The 21574-nt window shown below is 40.4% G+C and overlaps 1 pseudogene; it reads right to left on the bottom strand.

Annotated features, from left to right (window-relative positions):
- Window positions 1-21104: 21104 nt before the first annotated feature.
- LOC138989023 (small nucleolar RNA SNORA70) lies at window positions 21105-21251 on the bottom strand (annotated as a pseudogene).
- Window positions 21252-21574: the final 323 nt, after the last annotated feature.

The raw sequence follows: 21574 nt of genomic DNA, 5'->3' as shown, positions 1-21574 counted from the left end.
TAGAATTCATTCATTCTTTTACCTGTCACATAACATGTTAATCTAATTGTCAATAACTATTGACTCTTCTTAAGATCACATATTATTTCCTTTACTAAAACAAAATTTAAACCTTGAAAGTTATATTCTGAAAAAAAAAGTTGTATTTTGTGGATATTGTGGATATTTATTCACCAATATCGTTTTATATCTCAAGAGTATTTTGGAGCGCAGATGACCACAGTTTGTGATAGAAAGTTCCTTTCATTACTTTCAGTATCACACAATCTATGTCTTCATTATCAGACAGCATTACGTGTTATTGTTGTTGTTTTTCAGGCACTAAGTCATGTCTGGTTCTTTGTGACCACATGGACTGCAGTACCCTAGACTCCCCTGTCCTTCACTGTCTCCCAGAGTTTGCTCAAATTCATGTACATTGAATCAGTGGTGCTATCCAACAATCTCATCCTCTGCTGCCCACTTCTCCTTTTGCTTTCAATCTTTCCCAGCATCAGGGTCTTTTCCAATAAGTCAGCTCTTAGCATCAGGTAGCCAAAGTATTGAAGCTTCAGCTTCAACAACAGTCCTTCCAATGAATATTGAGTTCATTTCTTTTAGGATTGACTGATGTCATCTCCTTGCAGTCCAAGAGACTCTCAAGAGTCTTCTCCACTGCTGCAATTTGAAAGCATCAGTTCTTCAGCACTCAGCCTTCTTTATGGTCCAACTCTCACATCCATACATGACTATTAGAAAAACCATAACTTTGACTATACAGACCTTTGTCAGCAAAGAGATATGTTTTTAAATATGCTTTTAAGTTTGTCATAGCTTTCCTTCCAAGGAGCAAGCAGTCTTTTAATTTCATGACTGCAGTCACTGTAGTGATTTTTGGAGCCCAAGAAAAGAAAATCTGTCACTGCTTCTACTTTTTCCCCTTCTATTTGCCATGAAGTGATGGGACTGGATGCCATGATCTTAGTTTTTTAAATGTTGAGTTTCAAGCCAACATATTTACTCTCTGCTTTCATCTTCATCAAGAGGCTTTTTTGTCCCTCTTATTTTTTACCATTCAGTTCAGTTCAGTTCAGTCACTCACTCATGTCCGACTCTTTGTGACCCCATGAATCGCAGCACACCAGGCCTCCCTGTCCATCACCAACTCCCGGAGTTCACTCAGACTCACGTCCATCGAGTCAGTGATGCCATCCAGCCATCTCATCCTCTGTCGTCCCCTTCTCCTCCTGCCCCCAATCCCTCCCAGCATCAGAGTCTTTTCCAATGAGTCAACTCTTCGCATGAGGTGGCCAAAGTACTGGAGTTTCAGCTTTAGCATCATTCCTTCCAAAGAAATCCCAGGGCTGATCTCCTTCAGAATGGACTGGTTGGATCTCCTTGCAGTCCAGGGGACTCTCAAGAGTCTTTCTCCAACACCGCAGTTCAAAAGCATCAATTCTTCGGTGCTCAGCTTTCTTCACAGTCCAACTCTCACATCCGTACATGACCACTGGAAAAACCATAGCCTTGACTAGACGGACCTTTGTTGGCAAAGTAATGTCTCTGCTTTTGAATACGCTATCTAGGTTGGTCATAACTTTCCTTCCAAGGAGTAAGCGTCTTTTAATTTCATGGCTGCAGTCACCATCTGCAGTGATTTTGGAGCCCCAAAAAATAAAGTCTGACACTGTTTCCACCGTTTCCCCATCTATTTCCCATGAAGTGATGGGACCAGATGCCATGATCTTCGTTTTCTGAATGTTGAGTTTTAAGCCAACTTTTTCACTCTCCTCTTTCACTTTCATCAAGAGGCTTTTTAGTTCCTCTTCACTTTCTGCCATAAGGGTGGTGTCATCTGCATATCTAAGGTTATTGATTAGAGTGGTGTCATCTGCATATCTGAGGTTGTTGATTTCATATCTGAATTGCAATGTTCCTGGTGGTCATTTCTTTCAAACAAAATCAGTGAGAAATGTTGAAATTGAGATTTAGGGCTCAATGGCCTTCTTGAAATTCACATTGCTAAGATTTTGGCTACAAAGTCAAAGCTAGGGTATGAAGATTCCATTGGTAGGACCTGTGATATAAGGAAAACTGGACTGAATCCAGATGGAGGATCAGCCTGTGACTCTAGCTATTTCTAGCTGTTGGCAATATTACCGAGAGTTGATTATTTCAACTCTCACATTTTATGGATGAGGAACCAGAGGCCCTTAAACACAAAGCTCTACAGCCAATTAATAATCAAGTCCCTGAGGGTAACATTTTTGCCCTTTTGTTTTTCACTTTTATTGCTTAAACATAGGTTTATAGATCTCATAACGGGTTCATGTAAGTGTCATTCATTCCCAAAACATGCAAAATGACTTAGTAAAGCCATGGGCATGCCAAGCGTAAAGACAGTGAGTACCCATAGAAGATTTGACATCTAGTGAGAGGGAAACTTACTGAACAAGGATTCCAATGCACGGAGGCAGCTGCCCTGATGAGGCAGACATGGAGATGGGGAATAGAACAGAAACAAGAGAAGTCATGTTCAAGGAGGCAGGAAAGTCCTTCTGGAGAAAAATGCTTTTGACACTTGAGGTGAAAGTTGAGGTGACTTCTCCAGGCAGAGGGAATGACATCGGGAATGTGCTGGAGTATTATCTTTGTTACTCAGCTTAGAAGAGTGGAATGGTCGGGGGAGAGGCTGGAGGTAACTGATTTTTTAAAGAAGATTCTAACAATGCTATTCTCCCACTGCTAGCACCAACCCAGCTGGTCTTACACAGCAATGACTCACCATCCCACCCCCTACAGGGACTCAGGGAACTCTTAAAAGAGAAAGGAGAAACAACCCCCTCTCTTAATCTCCGTGTAAGCTATCTCCAAAATATTTAGTTTACAAGGATTTTCAACTCCATCATCATTTTCCTCAAAACTGTTTACTACAACTATTGCTTATAGTACTAGTTGTAAGATAGAGAAAGTGTTAGTTGCTCAGTTGTGTCCAACTCTTGAGACTCCATGGACTGTAGCCATCCAGGTTTCCCTAAATTGAACAATAAATTCAGTTCCACTAAAGTTCTGGGCTTGTGAAATGTTTCTGCTTTTCTTTTAAAAATATATTCTATGGGATGTTTTTTTAGATTTAAGGAACTGATTCCCTTACATATATTCATAATCTTTGGAATAACATGATTCTTAGCCTAAATCCCTAGTTTTCTAAGTAGAGAAGGAAATTATCAGGACCTGTACTTTCATCACAGGTGGATGAAATAAGGTAATACATTTAAGGTGCTTAGAACAGCCTGGCATGGAGCACATGGGCAAAAAATAGGAACACTTTCCTCTACTTGTGAAGAAACAAGTAAGGCCTACTTTATGAGAACTTTGGTTGAATTGCATGCATAGAAAGATTTTGCCAGTTAATTTTACTACTGCCCTTCTTGACAACCATCCTATGAAACACAACTCAGCTGTCAGTGAGGACGTGGGGTATAGGTGAATTAAGTAAGATTCAAGCTTTGCAATACTTAAGGAAAGCAACAGTAAAAATTATTAAAATAGAAGCTAAAAAGACAATAGAAAAGACCAATGAAATTAACAGATGGCTCACTGAAAAGATAAACAAAACTGATAAACCTTTAGCTAGATTCACCAGGAAAAAAAGAGAGAGGCCTCAAATAAAATCAGAAATAAAAGAGAAATTACAAATGATACCACAAAAATACAAATGACTGTAAAAGGCTACTACGAACAATAAGAGAGCAACAAATTGGACAACCTACAAGACATGGATACATTTTTAAAAACATACAGTCTTCCATGACTGAATTATTTAAAAAAAAAAAAATAGAAGGTTTGAATAGGTTGATTACTAGTGAGGAGATTGAATCGGTAATCCAAAATCTCCCAATAAAGATAAGTCCAGGACCAAATGGCTTTACTTATCCTTCTCAAACTCTTCCAAAAAATTGAGGAAAAAGGAATGTTTCCAGACTTATTTTCCTAAGTCAGCATTCAGTTCAGTTCAGTTCATTCGCTCAGTCGTGTCCGACTTCTTGTGACCCCATGAACCGCAACACGCCAGGCCTCTCTATCCATCATCAACTCCTGAGGTTTACCCAAACTCACATCCATTGAGTTGGTGATGCCACCCAACCATCTCATCCTCTGTCGTCCCTTTCTTCTCCTGCCCTCAATCTTTCCCAGCATCAGCGAATTTTCAAATGAGTCAGCTCTTCCCATCAGGTGGTCAAAGTATTGGAGTTTTAGCTTCAACATCAGTCCTTCCAATGAACACCCAGGACTGATCTCTTTTAGGATGGACTGGTTGGATCTCCTTGCAGGCCAAGGGCCTCTCATGAGTCTTCTCCAACACCACAGTTCAAAAGCATCAATTCTTCGGTGCTCAGCTTTCTTTATAGTCCAACTCTCACATCCATACACGACTACTGGAAAAACCATAGCCTTGAATAGATGGACCTTTGTTGACAAAGTAATGTCTCTGCTTTTTATATGCTGTCTAGGTTGGTCATAACTTTCCTTCTAAGGAGTAAGTGTCTTTTAATTTCATGGCTGCAATCATCATCTGCAGTGATTTTGGAGCCCCCAGAAATAAAGTCAGCCACTGTTTCCCCATCTATTTCCCATGAAGTGATGGGACTAGATGCCATGATCTTAGTTTTCTGAATATTGAGCTTTAAGCCAACTTTTTCACTCTCCTCTTTCACTTTCATCAAGAAGCTCTTTAGTTCCTCTTCACTTTCTGCCATAAGGGTGTTGTCATCTGCATACCCGAGGTTATTGCTATTTCTCCTGGCAATCTTGCTTCCAGCTTGTGCTTCTTCCAGTCCAGCGTTTCTCATGATGTACTCTACATATAAGTTAAATAAGCAGGGTGACAATATACAGCCTCGACATACTCCCTTTCCTATTTGGAACCAGTCTGTTGTTCCATGTCCAGTTCTAACTGTTGCTTCCTGACCTGCATATAGGTTTCTCAAGAGGCAGGTCAGGTGGTCTGGTATGCTCATCTCTTTCAGGATTTTCCACAGTTTATTGTGATCCACACAGTCAAAGGCTTTGGCATCGTCAATAAAGCAGAAATAGATGTTTTTCTGGAACTCTCTTAATTTTTCCACGATCCAACGGATGTTGGCAATTTGATCTCTGGTTCCTCTGCTTTTTCTAAAACCAGCTTGAACATCTGGAAGTTCATGGTTCATGTATTGTTGAAGCCTGGCTTGGAGAATTTTGAGCATTACTTTACTAGCGTGTGAGATGAGTGCAATTGTGCGGTAGTTTGAGCATTCTTTGGCATTGCCTCTCTTTGGGATTGGAATGAAAACTGACCTTTTCCAGTCAGCATTACCTTATACCATAACCAGACAGGTTCCTCCATCCATGGGATTTTCCAGGCAAGAGTACTGGAGTGGGGTGCCATTGCCTTCTCCAATAACCAGACAAGGACACCACACACACACAAAAAAAGAAAATTTCAGGCCAATAGCTCTGATGAACTTAGATGCAAAAATTCTCAACAAAATATTAGCAAGCCGAATTCATCAGTACATTAAAAGGGTTGTACACCATGATCAAGTGGGATTTGTTCCAAGGGTATAAGAATAATTTAACATCCATAAGTTGCTCAATGTAATAAGCATTAAGAAAATGAAGAATAAAAAATCATATGATCATCTCAATAGATGCAGAAAAATCATTTAAGAAAACTCAACATCTATTCAGGATAGAAACTCTCAACAAAATAGGAATAGAGAAAATGTACCTCAGCATATTAAAGGCCATATGTGATAAGTCACAGTTAACATCATATTCAACAATGAAAAACTGAAAGTTTTCCTCTTAAGATTTGAAACAAGACCAGGATACCTACTATTACCACTTTTTTCAACATAGTACTAGCGGTCCTAGCCAGAGCAATAAAGAAAGAAAAAGTTTCCATCAAAACTGGGGAGGAGGGGGCTGTGGGAAAGAACAAAGTGAAACTCTCTGGACTATGTGATTTTATACAGAGGAAATCCTAAGGACTATACCAAAACATTGTTTGAACTAATAAATTAAATACAGTTGCAGGGTACAAAATCAATATACAAAGATCTCTCATATTCACTTTCAACAAACTCAGAGAGAGAAATTAAGAAAGAAATTCCATTTACAATTTTATCAAAAAGACTAAAATACATGGGAATAAATTTAACCAAAGAGATAATAGGCCTGTACACTGAAAATTATAAAAGATTGAAGAACACACAAATAAATAGATATTCCATGATCATGGATTGGAAGAATCAATATTGTTACAATGTCCATATTACCCAAAGCAATCTGCACATTCAGTGCAATGCTGATCAAAATCCAGTGGTATTTCTCAGAGAAACAGATCCTAAATTTTGAATAGAACCACAGAAGACTCCAATCAGCCAAAGCAATATTGAGAGAGATTAACAAAGCTGGAGGCATCATTGTTCCCTGATTTTAGACTATATTACAAATCTATAGTAATTGAAACAGTATGGTATTGTCATAAAAAAAGACATATAGTTCAATGGAAAAGAATAGAGAGGCCACAAATAAATCCCCACATATATGGCCAAGTACATAGCCAAAGGAGCAAGAATATAAAGTTGGGAAAAGAGTCTCTTCAATAGATTATGTTCTGCAAACTGATGACAGACCAGGCAAAACAATACAACTGGACTACTAGCCTATGCCATGTGCAAAATTAACTCAAAATGGATGAAGGACTTAAATATAAAACCAGAAATCATAAAACTCCCAGAAGACAATATTAGCAGTAAACTCCTTGACATTGGTCTTGGCAAAGATTTTTCGTATCTGATTCCAAAAGCAAAGGAAAAAATAAGTAAATGGGACTACATCAAACTAAGAACCTTCTGCATAGCAAACTGTCAACAAAACAAAAAGAAAACCTGTTGAATGGGAGAAAATATTTGCAAATCCTTTATCTGATAAGTGGTTATTATCTAAAATATATAAAGAACACATAAAATTCAAAGTGAAAACAAAACAATTTGATTAAAAAATGGGCAGAGGATCTGAATAGACATTTTTCAAAGATAACATACAGATGGTCAATAGGTCATTTAAAAATGTTCAACATCACTAATCATCATGGATATGCAATTCAAAATCACAAAGAGGCATCACCTCACACGTGTTAGAATGACTAAAATCAAAAAGGCAAGAAATAACAAGTGTTGGTGAGGATGAGGAGAAAAGGAAACACTTGTGCACTGTTAGTGGGAATGTATACTGGTACAGCCGCTATGGGAAATAGTATGGAGATTCCTCAAAAAAGTTAAAAGGAGAACTACCAGAAAATCCAGCAATTCCCCTTCTGGGTGGAATCCAAAGAACAGAAAAACACTAACTTGAAATCATATATGCACCCCTATGTTTATATATATATAATATTATATACACACAATGGAATATTACTTAGCCATAAACAATGAAATCTTGCCATTTATGGAAACATGGATAGATGGACCTAGGAGTATTATGCTAAGGAAATAAAGCAGAGAAAGACAAATACTATATGATTTCACTTATATGTAGACTCTAAACACCAAACCAAACAAACAGAACAAAGCCAGACTTATAGAACTGACTGATGCTTGCCAGAGGGGCAGGTTTTGGTGGGGAACAAAATGAGTAAAGGAGGTAAAGAGGTACAAACTTCCAGTTATAAAATACATAAGTCATGGGGATGTAATGTATAGCATAGTGTACATTATGATAATATTGCGGTGCATATTTGAAAATAACTTATTCACACATACACAAAGTTCTAACTTTGTATGGTGGCAGATGGTAACTAGACTTATTGTGGTGATCATTTCAGTGTGCACAAATATTGAATCATTATGTTATATACTGCAACTGATATAATGTTATATTTCAGTTATACTTCAAATAAAAAAAAGAAAATTCCAGGAGATAGTGAAGGACAAGGAAGCCTGGTGTGCTACAGTCCATGGGATTGCAAAGAGTTGGACATGACTGAGCAACTAAACAACAAAAATAGAAAAAAGATGGAGTCAAGCATCATTAGTGAGGTGAAATATTTAAGATATATAATTTTACTTAACTCAGGTAAACATAGTAACTTGACCTATGTTAATAAGGAGCTTCCTAGCAGGGAAAATTGAAATGTCTGCCTTAATGAAGCAAATTAATAAATTTGTTATTAGAATTTAGAATGTTAATGATTCATCTAAAGTGATTGTGAATAGCTTGTTTTCTTAACTGGCTTTAAAAAGTGTCTGATTTTTTTTTTTTTTACACTATTAATTTATTTAGCTAACTTTTCCTCTCTGGACTGTGGAACTGTAAACCAGTTCAGCTGCTGCTCAAATATTAACCAACTCCCAAGTGAAGTCTATGCTAATGATGCTATAAGAAATTTAGGGGTAACAGACTCATTCATTTGCAAAATATTCACAGACATGGAAGATAAAATAGTTTGTTACTCAGTTGAGATGCTTGGAAAATATGTTCAAAGGATCTCACTCTTTCCTTTCAAAATATGGAACATTACAAAACACATGTGCTTACGTGGCTTAGATACATGAGCTAAGAATGTTTTTAAAGTTAAAAAAAAAAAAATTAGAGGAAGGAAAAGTCCTTTAATTGAAAAGAATCTCCACCAATATAAGGAGAATAACATTTCAGTATCTGAGAGCCTACCATGACCTGCACTGAGACAGAGGAGGCAACATTGAATAATCAATGGAAAGTTTTTGTATAGTCAGTAATTATCCCTTTCCAGAAAAGCAAAGGGAAGGCCCACATTCCATGTCCCAATCTGGCTCCGTTCTGTGCACTCAGACTATTTCACTGAGGCCTCTGACTGCATCCCGGTGACACGACCCACACAATGGTCACAGTCACCAATGCAGTGCTGGCGCCAGCAAGCTTTAGTTTGTTAAGGAAAAACACTATTTTCCATGTATGTTTAAATAATACAGACACATAATATAAAAAAAAAAAAAAAACCAGAAGCTCTGGGTCTGTAATTTGATTCTCAGCCTTTGCAAAATAGGCAAAAATCCAAATATTTCTCTCTGCTAAAAAGAGTTTAAAATACGTTTCCAGGGATAACTTGGCTGGAGAGGCTAACTTGGAATTGGTGAGCTGAAAAGTTTGATTAGGTGGCGATCTGCATTTCTGAGAGAGAACCAAAAGGGCTCTTGGAATTAGCTGAGATCCAAAGGGAAGGTGGGCTCTATAATAGAACTTTCCAAGTTAAAATCAAGTGCTCATGTGTGGTGGTGGTGGGGTGAGTGAGGGAGTTGGGGGGGATTGAAGGGGGTAGGACACATTATTTTTGAAGTTTTAGACTTAGATCATGGAACAAAGTAAGGTAATACAAGGCCCACTATAAATCTGGCTCTAGAATCCTTTGTAATTAAATCTCTAGGACTCCAGATATAATACCTTGGCTGGAAGCTGTATTTCAATAGTGGTCCAGAAATGTATATCACTTGCCAGCTAGGGAAGCATCATTCTCTGAACACATATCACCCACACTGCCCTGGATCCTTCAAGTCAGGCCAGTCACATCCCAGGGGGCTCAACAGGTGAATCTCACACCAGCAGATATTTTAGGTAATCTCTCTCGAATTGCTCCCAACATGCTTGTTCTTGTCTTCACTCCCTGAATCCAGCTGTCTACATTCCAATAGTAGTCATTCTACATTCCTATAGTAGTTATTCTCCTTTGGGTTAAGTGGATTGGAGCTCAGCACTCCCACTTGACTGTCAGACTTACCACTGTAGATCCCAGACTGAAAAGCATCGCCTCTGATTGGGTCTATTTCCCCCTCTCCCTCAAATGAGTTTCAAATATCTCTTTGGTAGAAATAAACAACTTCTCCTAAGCCTTATGAAACAAGAGATAAAGATGACTAATACCTGTTCCCTACTTTCAAGGAACTTACAATCAACTGTTTTAGGTAAGATATTGACAAGGAAATAGGGCTAATATTATTATGAATCTCATGTTATGAGTGCAGGATGAGGGGATGCTCCATTGCCAAGATAAGGGAAAGAGCAATTCTCTTTAGAAAGACCAAGAGTATAATAGTTATGAAAAGATTTTGAGGGAGCTACAACTGGTGTTTGCTTTAGTTATTTATTGCTGCCATTAAAAAATAATCATAAACTTAGTGACTTAAGACAAATTTATTACCTTCAAGTTCTGTAAGTCAGAAGTCTGACAATGGTCTCACTGGACTAAAATCGAGATGTTAGCAGGGTTGTTTCTTCTGGAAGCTTTGGAGAAGAATCCACTTTTAAGCTCATGTACATCATTGACAAAGTTCAGTACGATGTGGTTGTAGGATTGAGGTCCCCATTTCCTTCTTGCCTCTCTCCATTCCTTACACATGATCCCTAAACTTCAGAACCAGAAATGGCATCAATCTTCTCAGGCTGCCCATCTCTTCTCCCTCTGTCTCTTCTGCTTCATCTTTCTGTCTTCCCCTCTGCCCTTAGGGACCAGATTACCTTGGGTTTACCTGGGTAATACAGGATACTCTCCTTTATCTTAAGATCAGCTGATTATCAAGTTTAATTTTATACACAATCACAGGCAGAACCCAAGGTGGTAGAATTCATGGGAGCCAAGTCTTATCTAGTAACGTGTTTTTATGATATTAAGCAAAGGGGTACAGAATAGAATTCAAATCATGTCCATATTAAACAGGTGCTAAGTTGCTTAGTATGGCTCAAGTTTGGAAACACGAGGTAAATCAGAATCCATTTCTTGCTCAAAGTCTCTCCTAGAGAAGAAGACAGACTTCTTTTCAAATAATTTTGATACAATAAGCTATTTGCAAAGTGACAACCAACATTAATAATTTTGTGGTTTTATTTTGATAGGCTATGTTTGTCTTTTGAATTTTACAAGTTGTATTTCATCGTGTATTTAGGACCATGATAGGGGCTTCCCAGGTAGCACTGGTGGTAAAGAACCTGCCTGCCAATGCAGGAGACATAAGAGACATGGGTTTGATCCCTCGGTGCAGATCCCCTGGAGAAGGGCATGGCAACCCACTCCAGTATTTTTGCCTGGAGAATTTCCATGGACAAAGAAGCTTGGCAGGCTATGATCCATAAGGCTTCAAAAAGTTGGGCTGAAGTGACTTGGCCTGAACACATGCACACAGGATCATGATAAAAGTTTTGAGGACCACTGAAATGCATGCATGCATTGGCCAAAGACAGGGCAAAATGAGATAAAATCTAAGAGAGCCCCATCCTTGATTGTCCCCTTGTCCTCACCTGCAGTACTGACTCTGACCTCCCATCCTGGTTTCAACTTGCCACTCAACTTGAAATATTCTCTCCTTTCCATCATAGCACTGAAATGGTAGAAAATCAGATAATAAGAGCAACATTCCATTTGGCACTTTGAAACTCATGTCTCATTTGCATCTCCTGTGGAGCGCTCTCTGTTCTCCAACATCCAGTCTTCCTTCCTCCTTTGTCACCTCTACCACTCAACTGATATATTGATAAGGGAATTGAGGACCGGAGGGCCTCAGTTTTATTCATTTTGGAATATCCTCTTAGTCTGCCCATACCAGACCTAACAGTGTTATAGATGGTGAAGCCATTCAATAAAGTTGTAGTAAATTATTATTTTTAAGGCAAAAATATTAAAAGTAAGTCTTTGATTGGTTTTAGAATTTAAAGTGAGTGACAGGAAATGGCATTTACTACCTGAAACTTTTCTCTTTTTCATGCAAAGAAGAAAGCAAGTGGTTAAGTGGTGAGGTATGAGCCTCAAAAGATTAGGGAAAACAAACACAATTGAAGAAAATTTCCTGTGATTCAAATGCAAAATAACTGAATAAATGTCATCCTGAAATACCCTGTGGGATACAGTAAGTCCCCTTCATGCCAGTGTGTGTGTATGTGTGAGAGTGTGTGTTCAGTTGCTATGTCTAGTCTGACTCTTTTTCAACCCCGTGGACTATAGCCTGCCAAAATCCTCTGTCCATGGGATTTTCTGGCCAAAGACAGGAGTGGGTTGTCATTTCTTCCTCCAGGGAATTTTCCTGACCCAGGGATGGAACCTGTGTCTTCCCTGTCTCCTGCATTGCAGGTGGATTCTTTATCGCTGAACCATTGGGGAACTAACCCTCAGGTTGAGAATGTTCAAAGAGTTGGAGTCGAACCTGCGTTCCATCAACAACAGGAGCGAGTGAAATTGCAACTTGCCCTTCCATCTTCAATTGCTGAGGATCATTCAGTTCTACCATCTCCCACCTCCTCTCCCTCCTCCAGGCAGTAACTCTTCTTGCCTGTTCACTCGATGCCAGTCCCTGTATGCCAGCTATTGTATTGTACTACTATACTTTTCTAAGTACTGTACTGTAAAATTAAAAACGTTTTATTTTTTGTTTGCTTTTTCTGTATTATATGTATGAAAAGTATTGTAAACGTATTACAGCACAGTACTATATAGCAGATTGTGCTAGTTGAATTCCTAGGCTAAATTTGTTGTGCCAACAAACAAATTGGACTTACAACTGCTCTCAGAACAGAAATCATTCAACTTGTTCATAAGTAGGGGACTTACTGTACAGGAGTTGTGAAAGGTGAGTAGGGCCATTGTACACATTCTGGAAAACCAAACATTTAAAGCAGACATTGAGAACATTTGGTTCCATATTCATCCTTCAGGGCATTAAAATTGCCAGTCAGTTGACCTTAAAATAGGAAGCTTATGGCTCAGTGGTAAAGAATGCACCGGCCATGCAGGAGCCATAAGAAACACAGGTTCAACCCCTGGGTTGGGAAGATCTCCTGGAGGAGGAAATAGTAACCCACTCCAGTATTCTTGCCTAGATAATCCCATGGACAGAGGAGCTTGGCAGACTACAGCCCATGGGATCACAAAGAGGCAGACATGACTAAGCAACTGAGCACACATGCATCAAGGTGGGCCCAACATAATCAGAATGATCCTCAGAAATGGAAGGGAAGGCAGAGGGTTAAGAGTCAGAGAAGATGTGATGAGGGAAGCAAAGTCAGAGTGCTGTGACCTGAGGATTCCGCTTGTCACTGTTGGTTTCGATGATGGATGAAAGGGCCATGAGTCAGAGAAGGTGGGAGCCTCAAGCAACTGGAAAAGGCAGGGAAACACATTCTCCTCAAGAGCCTCCAGAAAGGGACATAGCCCTGTCTTGAATTTAGCCCAGTGAGAAATGTGTCAGACTTCATTTGTGTTGTCTCAAGCTACTCAATTTGTGGTAACTTGCTACAACTCTCACAGGAAACAAACAATTATATAATTAGTCAATGTCCTGTTGTCTGTGGTGGACAGCCCACAAGATGCATTGTGGGAAAGCAGCCCTCTGATTGGCTCATGCTCCATGAATAAGGCTAACTGACAGACTCCAGGATGTCGTGGGGGAAAGGTCATTGTGACTCCCCAGCCATGGAGCCCCAGACTGCTGGGCTGTATGGGACAAAAGCCCAAATCCCAATCATTGCAGAAGTTAAAACTGATATCATACAAGCCGAGTTCAGCACTCAGATGCTTTTACTCGTACATAGAATCTTTTTTTTTTTTTTTTTTTAATGTGAATTAGTTTCCAACATTTAAAGATTCTCTTGCAGGAAGAGGGACTCCTTCTAGGGCAAGAGAGTGGGCTCTTGTCTAACACTCAGAAATGAATTGTCTGAGGAGACACACGTACTGACACAGCAAGAGACTTTATTGAGAAGGGGTGCCTGGGTGGAGAGTAACCGGCTAAGGGAACCCAGGAGGACTCCTCTGCCACATGGCTCACAGTCTTGAGTTTTATGGCCAATCATTCTAATACAGGGTCCTTCCTGCTGGTTCATGCATTGCTCAGCCAAGATGGATTCCATCGAGGAGGATTCTGGGAGGTTGGTAGGACACATGGATTATTGTCTCCAGTCTCCTTTTGACATTTCCTGAATTCGGCTGGTTCGTGGTAGCTTGTTAGTCCCATGATCCTTACCAGGACCTCCTGTTGTTAAGACAGCTCTTGCAAGTGGCTACTATCTTGCCTGGGTATGGCGCAGATGGTTTCAGTGCTTCCCCTAACCATTTCACGTAAGCATCAGGATTTCTGACTTTTCTTGGAAAAAGTAAATCAGAAAATGTTGCCACACTTGAATCCCATGGGAGTGGAGTCATGGCTGCTCTTTAGACAGCACACTTGCACTGTTGGCTCCATATGCTCTACTCTACTGTCTCACACCCTCTCCCTGTCACCCTACCACACGGCCTGAAGGGACCAGTGTGCAATCCCTGGTACTCTGCTTGTGTACAATACACATTTCAGAACTGGCTTATTAGGGAAAGATACTAAAGGGAATCTAGCCACTTTCAATGCTTTTATCATACATGATAGCAAAGAATGCCTTCATTGATTTCAGAGACAAAAAATCCCAATAGTTTGATTCATTCCTCCATTCCATCCAAGTTCTTAGCCTAAGCAATACCAAGAAACACTGGCATTGGTGCCTCACAGGGAATTTCCAGGTCTACTTATGATTCTCATTCTGATCAGCTAAACCTTTGCTCCTTTAAGAATTTATAGAAAACTGACTTCAACAGGTAAGGGAAGCATTTTCTAAAGGATATGTATATAAATCAAGCTGGAGTACTTTCAAGATGATAGACAATGAACTCAAACAAAATGTCAAATGGTCTGATAGCATTTTCACGTGTACCCAGCCAAGGTTTAGAGAAATCCCTGTGCACTTTTATTGGATTAACAACACGTCAGCTCTGACATCAGCTGCAACACAATCTGCTATTGCAAAATGCACTTAGGAACCCTGATGCATTAATTGTTATGTTTGGCTTTATTACACACTTATCTTTTTCCTCATATCTGAAAGCTAGTGGTTATGGGCTAGAATTTTTGGAGAAGTGATACCTTAGAAGCTCACACTTGAAACAGCTCTGCACAGTGATGGAATGTCATAGTTACAGGAACAAGAGAGGAGAGTTGGCTCACAAAAGGGTCAGTGTCCTGAGTGGCTGGGTAGGAATCCACTTTTTCCACCTCAGGCTCTCATCTTCAGCCTACATGTAGTGAATAACCAGCCATATATGTGCAAAAGAGCGGTTGGGCTGGGCTTTGACACGGCCTCTGTGGGTGTGATAGATGTGCAGAAATCCAACCCTTCCCAGGGGGGTCAGGTGGAACCATCAAGACAAAGTGAAACAACTCTGTCCTGGAAAAGAACTTTTTTTTCCCGCTATTTGTGCCAAAGCGTTACAGTATCCCTACTAAATTGGAAATCTATGCAAAGAAAGAAAAAGCCAAAATGAAGCCATGAATTGAAATACTCTCTGCATAGAATATATTTAAATTGTGCAAAAATTTCTGTATGAAGAAAGAGAGAAAGAAAAGAAAAAAGAAATGGCATTCACTTCTCATTTCCAAGGGCGAGTTGAAAACATCTGCTTTCTGGATTACAGAGTGAGACAGTATCCACGTCTGTGAAAAAGCAAGATCTCTAACATCTTTCCTTTGGAGGCTGTGGATAAAACAAACAAGGGGAGGATGAATTTCCCTCTGGTCTGCAGAGGCTTGCCTGAGCAGACAGAAAAATAGAGTACGTGCCTGCCCACCATCCCAACTAATAAAACTTGTGAAATATTTTTTCCATTGTCTTTTCATTGCTTTTCATTCTCTCCCTGTCTTCTTACATCTCTTAAGCAGTGATTCTGATGGGACGTGGGTTTATTTGAGCCTTTGATAAAACACATACCACTATGCTTTTCTCCAGCCCAGGACTCAAGGAGTTTTGAGAAATACCTATAAATTTTCCTAATTGCTAGACAGTTTTTCCACTTTTAGGCCAACTGGCTTCCCTTAGCCATAATGTCGAGCTCTGACCTATGACATGAGGGGCTCCTAATTGATGACTACCAAATGCTGAAAGGGGCTTTGGTTTTACTCATTTTTCTTCATCTGATTCTCAGCCTTGGGGCAGGCTGGCTTTTTAGTCCTGGTCTGAGTGGGCAGAAATGTGCCAATTCAGAAGGGAAACTGGGAAGGGGACAACTGTGTGGGCTTGTTGTGTGCCAGGCAGTGTGCTGAATTTTGCCTTACTTTATGGTCACAAACACTTGAGAGGTCAATTTTGTCAGTCTCGTTTAGACAATTAAGGATGTCAGATAAATAAGTCGATCATCTTAAGCCAGTGAGTGGCAGAGCTGGCAAACCAAACCAAAGTTGCCTGCCTCTGAAGCTTTAGTTATCTACACAGCTTTGATAAGTAAAGGGTCTTGAAACTTCTTAAAAGATACTTTGATGCTTGCTCTTCGGAACTTTTTATCACTTATATTGTCCCTGCTGCTGCTGCTAAATCACTTCAGTCGTGTCCGACTCTGTGCGACCCCATAGACAGCAGCCCACCAGGCTCCCCCGTCCCTGGGATTCTCCAGGTAAGAACACTGGAGTGGGTTGCCATTCCTTCTCAAATGCATGAAAGTGAAAAGTGAAAGGGAAGTTGCTCAGTCATGTCCGACTCTTCGCGACCCCATGGACTGCAGCCCACCAGACTCCTCCGTCCATTGGATTTTCCAGGCAAGAGTACTGGAGTGGGGTGCCATCGCCTTCTCTGATATTGTCCCTAGTATTAGAGAATTCCCACGCAGAGAATTACCTATGGCAGTAAGAGCTTTGCAGAATTCATTTGTAACATACCTCAGCTCAAAATTAATTTCCACTTTCAAATCCAGATGACATCTCAAAAGGAGACTGTCAGGTGAGAAGATGAGGGTAGGTAATTACACAGAATGTAGGTGACCTCAGTTATTCTACCAGTCCCCACACATCCCATGGCCATCAAGTTGTTCATGTGGCTGTAAATGTGTGGCTCCTTTTAAATAAGAAAGAATTTGGATCTGAACAGATTTATGGGAAACTGTCAGAAGCAGAGATGATTCTGAGGGACGGATCAGTGGGCAGTAAGACAACTGATGCAATCTGCAAACATAAGCCCAGGCAATTAGAGGAATGAAGGGCTTCTTGGGCAACCACCTACTCTCTACTTCCCTTCCCCCAGCAAACCTTTGCTTGATTTCAGACTTTCTACCTCCTGGTATACATTTTTATTCCAGACATCTCATTTTGTGTGTTTATACAAAAGATCAGGGCAATTACATGCAAAGGTCATGGGCTGTGGAATTAGAATACCTGGTTTCAAATTACTGTATCACACTGAAATACTGTGTGATCTTGGGCTAATTACCTAACCTCTCTGGACCCTTCTCTGAAAAATCAATTGCTCTAAATCTTATTGAGACAAGGTAAATAACACAATTCCTGGCTTATAGTAGGTATAAAAAAAAATACTATTTCTCTTTACTCTTCTTATTTGCTTTTTCAGAAATGCCCTGGGGTCCTAAGGATTTTACTTTTTTTTTTTTTTTTTTTGCAAGCCTCAAACATTCTTAATTTGGTGGTGGTGTTGAAGACTGCCTTTTTATACAGTTCATGGGGTTTTCACAGCAAGATTACTGGAGTGGTTTGTCATTCCCTCCTCTAGTGGACCATATTTTGGCAGAACTCTCCACTCTTCTATTCCATTTGGGATTGGTGTCAATGGAACCTAGATTTTGGGTTCAGATTACTGGCAGAGATCTCTCAAACTCAGGGAAGATCCAGTCCCAGAAGACAAATTCTGATAGAAGACAGCAATGAAAACGCCATACTTCACCAGTGAGTGCTTTTAGGATGAGCAAAAATAATGTAAACTTCTACCTAAAGAAGTGGTAAGGAAATCCTTAAGTCAGAGCCCCAAGAGGAAACGGGAATTTGTTCCTTGTTTCCCACTTAGGTGGCCACTGGTGGGCATGATGCCTGGAGAAATGGCAGCCATCTTGAATCCATGAGGTGTCAGTCACAAGGATGAACCAATGTGCTGAAAATGGTGGAGGAATGGGTGGAGAGAGCTGGAAGGACTCTGGTAACATTATGGAATTGCTGAATGAGTTTTTGGCCATCTATCTTCATATTTGTTGTTGTATGGGATAATTAATGCTTCAGTTCAGTCAGTTCAGTTCAGTCGCTCAGTCATGTCCGACTCTTCGTGACCCCATGAATCGCAGCACGCCAGGCCTCCCTGTCCATCACCAACTCCTGGAGTGCACTCAGACTCACGTCCATCGAGTCAGTGATGCCATCCAGCCATCTCATCCTCTGTCGTCCCCTTCTCCTCCTGCCCCCAATCCCTCCCAGCATCAGAGTCTTTTCCAATGAGTCAACTCTTCGCATGAGGTGGCCAAAGTACTGGACTTTCAGCTTTAGCATCATTCCTTCCAAAGAAATCCCAGGGCTGATCTCCTTCAGAATGGACTGGTTGGATCACCTTGCAGTCCAAGGGACTCTCAAGAGTCTTCTCCAACACCACAGTTTAAAAGCATCAATTCTTCGGCGCTCAGCCTTCTTCACAGTCCAACTCTCACATCCATACACGACCACAGGAAAAACCATAGCCTTGACTAGACGGACCTTTGTTGGCAAAGTAATGTCTCTGCTTTTCAATATGCTATCTAGGTTGGTCATAACTTTCCTTCCTAGGAGTAAACGTCTTTTAATTTCATGGCTGCAGTCACCATCTGCAGTGATTTTGGAGCCCCCAAAAATAAAGTCTGACACTGTTTCCACTGTTTCCCCATCTATTTCCCATGAAGTGATGGGACCGGATGCCATGATCTTCGTTTTCTGAATGTTGAGCTTTAAGCCAACTTTTTCACTCTCCTCTTTCACTTTCATCAAGAGGCTTTTGAGTTCCTCTTCACTTTCTGCCATAAGAGTGGTGTCATCTGCATATCTGAAGTTATTGATATTTCTCCCAGCAATCTTGATTCCAGCTTGTGCTTTTTCCAGTCCAGCGTTTCTCATGATGTACTCTGCATAGAAGTTAAATAAGCAGGGTGACAATATACAACCTTGATGTACTCCTTTTCCTATGTGGAACCAGTCTGTTGTTCCATGTCCAATTCTAACTGTTGCTTCCTGACCTGCATACAGATTTCTCAAGAGGCAGGTCAGGTGGTCAGGTATGCCCATCTCGTTCAGAATTTTCCACAGTTTATTGTGATCCACACAGTCAAAGGCTTTGGCATCGTCAATAAAGCAGAAATAGATGTTTTTCTGGAACTCTCTTGCTTTTTCCATGATCCAGAGGTTGTTGGCAATTTGATCTCTGGTTCCTCACCTTTTCTAAATCCAGCTTGAACATCTGGAAGTTCACGGTTCACATATTGCTGAAGCCTGGCTTGGAGAATTTTGAGCATTACCTTACTAGCATGTGAGATGAGTGTAATTGTGTGGTAGTTTGAGCATTCTTGGCATTGCCTTTCTTTGGGATTGGAATGAAAACTGACCTTTTCCAGTCCTGTGGCCACTGCTGAGTTTTCCAAATTTGCTGGCATATTGAGTGCAGTACTTTCACAGCATCATCTTTCAGGATTTGAAATAGCTCAACTGGAATTCCATCACTTCCACTAGCTTTGTTCGTAGTGATGCTTTCTAAGGCCCACTTGACTTCACATTCCAGGATTTCTGGCTCTAGGTCGGTGTTCACACCATCGTGATCATCTGGGTCATGAAGATCTTTTTTGTACAGTTCTTCTGTGTATTCTTGCCACCTCTTCTTAATATCTTCTGCTTTTGTTAGGTCCATACCATTTCTGTCCTTTATCGAGCCCATCTTTAAGTCAAAGATTTTCTCATCTGCAACTACAAGTGTTATTGATTCTCTGATGTCTGCTTCTCAAAACTTATATGAGAATTATGCACAACAGAGGTAAAGCATCTAGGAAGTGCCTGTCACTTGGTAAACAGCTGGCAATCGTATAGCTTACATTTGTTAGAGTTGTTAATATACAGGCTTTCTCGGGGAGCAGTGGGGTCTTCGACAAATGGAAGCTTCCTTTCATGCGTTGGTGTAACAGACAAAATTCATACATCCCATCAAGCCTATTAAGGGTCTTCACCCCATCACCTTGAGATTCCATGAGGTATTATCAATAGGCACAAATCAAATTTTGAAATTAACTGAATTTGAAGTGTTGCAAGTCAGATAAGAAGAAACAATATTAAACAAACCCTTCTCATTCCTAAGGAATGGGTGAGTTTACTTAACCATAAGTAAGGTTCTCCTTCCAAGCACTTCTTTTCTCCTCCCTGTGAGCTCATTTGGCTTATCTTTTTAGCTAGAGGGGAATTTCAAATCTGTCAGTGTTACTGACTGGATAAATAGCTTTCAAGGGAAGGACAGTTGGAAATAAGTCCAAACTGCCATTTGTTGACAGTTTGAGGTTTATAAGTTGTCTAGAAAGTTAAAAAAAAAAAAAAAAAGACTGAAATGTTAATCATGGGCAAAAGTAATTCATTCACAAATTCAATCAACTTTTATGAAGTTCCTGTGCTTGGTGCTGTGGAAAACAAGGTCAAACAAGCCAGGGGCCTGTCATTCTGGGATTAGACAACCTAGTATGAAAGACATGTGAGCAAGTGTATGTAAAAAATCTATTGATATGGCCCAAACTGTATTTATACAGTGATGTTGAAATCAGGATGACCACTGGGATTACTGCTATTCATTGCTACCAGTGACTGAGCACTTCCTATGCACCAGGTTTGTCTTAAGTTCTTTATCTGCACTGTTTCTTTTTTTGTTTTTGACAGGAAAGTAGGATTTATTGGTGGGTGTGAGTAAGGAGGGTAAGGCTCTTGTGAGTTCAGGGCCCACTATTTGTTCAGAGGGCCACAATTAAGGATGTATTTGACCCCACAGCCATCTGGGATGAGTCACTTTTCTGCAACCATGTTTTCAAACTCATCCACCTTAAACTTAGTAAATCTCCACTTCTTGGAGATGTGCATCTTCTGGTGACCAGGGAACTTGGCCTTGCAGAGGGCCTCAATCACATGCTCCTTGTTCTGCAGTTTGGTGCAAATGGACATTATGACTTGGCCAATGTTGGTCACTGTGCCCTGGGACTCTCCAAAGGTACCTTGCATACCTGTCTGGAGCCTAGACTGAGGACAGCATGCCAACCATGAATGTTCACTATAAAGGACTGTTTCCAAGGTCCCTTACGGCAACCTGTACAGGCAACAGGCTGCATACACTTACCTAGGAGGCTGCTGTTTGCAGCTTATCTGCTCTGATTTGCATAAAAATTCTTTCTGATCATTCTGGTTGTTATGTCCAATTTACAGATGAACACACTGAGACCCAAATGTACACAACTAGTTAGTGGAAGGAGCTAGAATTCATATCTAGGACTTCTTAAATCATGAAGCTCATAGACCTTATTAAACCATGGTAGAGGTTTAAACAGTGAACCCAGGTCTCCTGCATTACAGGCAGATTGTTTACTGTCTGAGCCACCAAGGAAGCCCAAAATGGAGATTGAAATGCAAAAAGTAATTAATTCTGTTGCCAGTGCTGAGTCATGTCGGGGCAGGGGAGGGAGGAAGGATAAGAAAAGGCTTCAGACAAGAGTTGACCCCCTGTGGACATTTCCTTTGTAGAAAAAGACTTC

The sequence above is a fragment of the Bos mutus genome, chromosome 8 (assembly GCF_027580195.1).
Source record: "Bos mutus isolate GX-2022 chromosome 8, NWIPB_WYAK_1.1, whole genome shotgun sequence".
Lineage (NCBI taxonomy): Eukaryota > Metazoa > Chordata > Mammalia > Artiodactyla > Bovidae > Bos > Bos mutus.
Note: the sequence above shows the minus strand (reverse complement) of the source record. Positions and strands in the feature narration are given on the sequence as shown.